The sequence below is a fragment of the Castanea sativa genome, chromosome 9 (assembly GCF_040712315.1).
Source record: "Castanea sativa cultivar Marrone di Chiusa Pesio chromosome 9, ASM4071231v1".
NCBI classification, from domain to species: Eukaryota; Viridiplantae; Streptophyta; class Magnoliopsida; order Fagales; family Fagaceae; genus Castanea; species Castanea sativa.
In genome coordinates this window covers 40,170,827-40,176,261 of record NC_134021.1, presented here as the reverse complement: position 1 = coordinate 40,176,261, position 5,435 = coordinate 40,170,827, and the positions used below count along the sequence as shown (strand labels likewise).

Sequence of the window (5,435 nt, the reverse complement as noted above, 5' to 3'; positions counted from 1 at the left end):
AATTTAAAAGACACTGTTGCAAAGGATACCTTCTTCCGCAAGCTTCCAAATTTAGCAGAGCAGCTTCCTCGTCCAATTGTCCTGAAAAAGGTATGACATGGAAATTCTAATGTTATCTATCTACTTGAAATGTCTTTGAATGCCAGCTTATGTTTTTATTTTTATTTTTTATTTATTTATACAGTTAGTTCCATTATTGGCTTCTGCACTTGAATTTGGTTCAGCTGCTGCCTCTGCTTTGGCTGCCTTGTTGAGCTCTTTTAGTACCTTTACAATATCCTTATTTTCATATGTTAATTTTTGTCTTGTAATGATCTGGGTTGATTGGTTATAGTACATTGGATTTTTGATGTATTTGGTTGTTGTATGTGGATTTTGTGCATAATTGTAGTTTAAAAAATAAAAAATTTATTTTCAAGATAAAAAGACCCTTAAATAACCTTATTTATCAAGGGTTGTACATGTAAATCTTTAATTCTTAATAAATAAGGTTATTTATTTAAGGGTTTTTTGACCCTCAAAATAAGATAAAACACTTTTGAGGGCCATGAAAGCTTTCAAAATTTAATTTTCAAAGGTATAAGGGTGGAAGGTTATTAAGAGGCCATTTGACTTCTTAAAAATGTGATAGACACGTGAAATTGTCTTTACCTACGTAGCAAGTTTCGTATGAACTTTTGCAATAAAATTACTGCTTTTGTTTCTATCTCTTGCATCAAGCATGGTATCAAGAATAAGTAAAACTGTTCTTTTTATTTTTTATTTTTTCTTATTCACGGTTATCTTTTTCAGAAAAAAAGGGTAGAACGATATTATGCCATTCGTGCTTCAGACAATAGGAGCTAAATGTGATACACGAAAGATTGATTGTGACGTATTGAAACTCTATAGCTTGAAGAGTCTTAAACTCTTAATTAGAACTTATTGATATACCACTAGAATTAATCAACTGTACACATTTTTATGAAGTCTTAACTTGTTTTGTAACTCAAGTTTGATTAAGCTGTGTGCATGACCAACGAACCAGTTTATTTTATTTTATCCATTTCCACCATTTACTAAGGTGAGCCTGGTATTGTTTATAAAAAATAAAAAAAATAAAAAAGTGAGCCTGGTATTTGATATACAAAATCTAACTTATTTTCACGGTCAGTTTATTATAGTTTTTTTCCCTATACAAAAGAGAGTTTACTATAGCTTTTTAAAACCATATTTATTTCATGCGTGGTTGTAATTTTATTCAACTTAATTTTTGAAGAAAATAAGAAATGAAAATAAGCTGTCCCAAATGATATCTACTGGGTAATTTTTTCCATAAAATTAAATGATACAATAAAAAAAGCTGGTTCCTTTATAGTATATTTACGCATAGCAAGTTTGGTGTGGTATAGTACATTTTTGCAATAAGATCAAAACTGAGGTGGGGTTTGATTGGATATGGGTGTATGGCAATTATGCGTTGGTAAAGATTTACTTTGAAAATAAAGTTTTTTGGTTTTTCTAAGAAGAAAAAACAAATTTAATAATAGTAAATCCCTAATTATCATTTAAGTTGCTATCACATATGATATGTATGCATGTTTATGTCTTTTCTTTCCTTTGGACCAATGAAAATTAATTTTTTAATTGATTAAAATTATTCTTATCAAGGACTAGTTAAAATCAATTAACATTAATTGTATGCTCAAGTCTATCTTAATTAACATTGAATTTTCATCGGTAGCAAAATAGAGTGTCAACAAGGTTAAGTGGTTGTTTGCTAGACCTATGAGAATCTATTTTACTTTTATATATACACACTATTATTTACGGGGTTTCTCCTATTTGGATTTCTCATTTTTTTTATTCAAAAATGCCCCTATATCCTTATGTTTAAGTAGAGATAAAACTATAGGATAATTTAGTAAAAATGCAACTCTAACTCCCACTAAAATATTACCTAAAAAATAGGACCACTTTCCTGTTAATTTTCAAATTACTTTATCCACTTATAAATTAGATTTTTAAAATAAAAATTATATATATAATTAAAAAAAACACAGTTTTGCTGAAACTGAAAACTTTTTACTGAAAATATTGTAGATAATAGTAATTGAAATAATATAGTAGGACTTATGAATAGTGTCAAAAAGTGCAATAGGGCCGATGAATAGTAGCAAAAATAAAATTGAATAATAAAATAAGCTGGTTTTTTAATTTGAAGCCAAACGCACACTAGTTACTACGGATAAGTTACCTCTAACTGCGTGAAGTTGGCTTGACTGAGAACTAAGTTTGGATGCCACTTAACACAAGCTCTAATAATATGCTAAATAAGGCTGGAATCGACCAGGGGCTATCGAAATAGTCATGATAGAATCGAAACATTCGACTCTTCAATGTTTGATGATGCTTGTCGCTCTTACATCTGAATATATATTGGGGTTTGGAACTAAGTTGGTGCCAAGCTCAGGCCAAAATGGGCATTTTCCCCTTTCGTCAAAACTTTCTAGCAAAATGCCCATTATCTAAACCTATTTAGGGAAATGTCCCTATTTTGAAACTCCATTTTCTAAAAATCGAGTTTCAATTTAAAACTCGATTTTTGGACAATTGAGTTATAGCGAATTGAAAATTTTTTAAAAAAAATTGTCGAACTTGAGTTCCTTGAAAATATTCAAGTAGAACTCGAGTTCCATAAACTCAAGTTCTTTGAATGGAACTCGAGTTCTAGAATTTTTTTTTTCTAAGTTCAACTTCACTATAACTCGATTGTCCAAAAGTCGAGTTATACATTTGAAACTTGATTTTCTAAAAATCGAGTTTTAAAACAGGGGCATATCCCTAAATAGTTTTAGACATGAGGCATTTTGCTGGAAAGTTTGTGAGAAAATGGTAAAACCCCATTTTGGCCACCAAGCTTATTGAAGATTTTAACCACTGCCTGGTCACTACCAAGGAGGTTTTGGAGTATCCCCGCTTTCCTTAGCTCCATAACATGGTCAGCATGATTCATGAGTGAATTAAGAAAGCATATGTAAGAAGTGATCTCATAATTGTTGATGAAGTACAGACACATTTCAAAGGCCATAAAGTTGAAGAACTTTTACCCTGTTGAGTTGTCCACCTTCATCTTAGGAATGGTATGATATCCAATGAAACATGAATGAATATAAGAAATATCATTTAAGAAGGTAGTTTTACAAGGCTTCAACCATACCCCTGCATTTTTAAGGTCTTGTACACTGTGATAGGATTGCCAATCTTTCTTTGAATTATCCTAGCTACTATTTGTTGGGTTAAAATGAATTAACTCCTTGCAAATTAATTAATTACCCAAGTTAATTAATTAGTCAAATTAAATGCAATAGTGTGGTAGTACAAACAAATTACCAAATAACTAAATGTAGCAAAAATGAATTTGACACATTTGATTTCTTTACAAATAGAAAAACTACCACGGCAAAACCCCACTAGGTGAATTTACGGTTACCACTCCCGAGAATACACTATTATCAATCATAAGCGGTTACAAGTATAAGGAATCTTACCAAACCCTTTGGCCTATCCCAAAATACCAACCTACAGTTGAACCTTTACCCCAATACCTAATTGGACTTGTATTGTAGCGGCAATCTCTCTGTTCAATGCACAAATACTAGTATGTGACTAACTAATGATGCACAGATACCAGTACGTGACTAACTCACAAACTTGAAGAAGATTATTGGCTGCAAAGTTCTTCAGTTCATTAACAATGAAGATCAGGAAGCTCCTTAGTCACAAAACCCTTGGCGTACAAACGCAATAGCTTCTTCAGAGAGAATGATAAACTAGGTCACTTTTTGTATTTGGTCACACAATGCATGCACAACGGCCTTTAAAATAATCCTTATATATGTCTAGGGTTGTGAGAAAAGAAACCCTACACAAATACATAGGAATATGCGTGTAATCAGATCTAAAAAATCTAATTTCGTAATTCTCGATAGATACAACTTGTGTCAAGCTTCTATTGAGCTTCAACATTAAATCTCGATCGAAAGGATTTTGTCGAGCTTTAATGAACAGCACTTCCCTAACTTGTTTATTGGTCAGACTTGCATGGCACCAATACTTAACTTGAACACATGTTTCTTGAAGTACCAAACCCATCCTAGATCTACCAAATTACAAGTAAAATGCGTTTTGTCAAAGAATTAGCCAATTACGTAAGTATGCCCCTAACAATCTCCCCCTTTGGCAATTCGTGACAAAACCACAACAAAACAAATAATCATGAAAAAAGTCTTAAATCACTAAACTCATAACCACTTGTTGAATTACATAATAAATATAACCCTAACATAAACTCTTGAAAAACTTTGTAAGAAGAGAGTTCATGGCAAGATAGAATTTTACAACCCGTCTTTCTGAAACACTTAAACAAAATTCATCAAGGCATCAAGTGTGAAACATAAATAAAAATTGCGTACATAAAGAAAAATGTGTATAAAAAGAGAAAATAAACAACACATGGAGAGGTGAATAAAATGAACATACATCATCATCAATATATAATAAATTAATGTACAATGTATGTCATAATAAAATGGCCACAAGACCTATATTCAAGAGGCTAAAGAACTAAAAAGAAAGAAAAGTACATATAAGCCTCACTACATCCCTCAAAAAGATATACACACCCCTTAACCCAAAAAAAAAAAATCCTATACTAACTTTCCTCCTAAGTATAAGACTACTCTCAAACCCAAAATTACTCCCCCTTTTTGTCATGAATGACAAAAGGCAAGTCACCGAGAGGTTGTCATCTCGTCTGTTAGGACATATATAGAACTTGATATGAACAAATGTCATTTATAATTGGCTAATCCTTTGACAAAACGCATTTTTACTTGTAATTGGGTAGATCTAGGATGTTTTAAGTCTTCAAGCAACATTGTGTTTAAGTCAAGAGTTAAATCCATGCAAGTCTGTTTAAGAAACAAGTGAAGAAGTGCTGTATTTTAAAACTTGACAGATAGCTTGACAGATTGTATCTATCGAGGTTTAAAAGGAGCTTTTAGCCTGATGCTCGACAGCAGCTTGACAGATAACCTATCTATTGAGGTTTACGAAAATTAGATTTGCAAATATGTTTTTCACTCATATCCAAGCTATTTGTGTAGGGTTTTTTTTCTCACAACCCTAAACATGTATAAGGATTATTTTAAGGGCCGTCTAAGGTGATGCAACTTGATGTAAAGTGATTATTCACTCAAATTGTAATCGGAGACAATTTGCCTTAGTTCATCTTTCTTTTGAAGACGCTACTGCATTTTGTACGCCGTACGATTTTGTAACCAAAGAGCTTCTTGATCTTTATCGTGTGGATAAACTAAAAAACTTTGTAGCCAACATCTTTCTTAAGTTGGTGTGTAAGCCGAATACTGGGATCCACGTATTGATTAGTTAGT

General features: G+C 31.9%; 1 pseudogene; it reads right to left on the bottom strand.

Annotated features, from left to right (window-relative positions):
- Positions 1-2,238: 2,238 nt before the first annotated feature.
- LOC142609213 (UPF0481 protein At3g47200-like) lies at positions 2,239-4,836 on the bottom strand (annotated as a pseudogene).
- Positions 4,837-5,435: the final 599 nt, after the last annotated feature.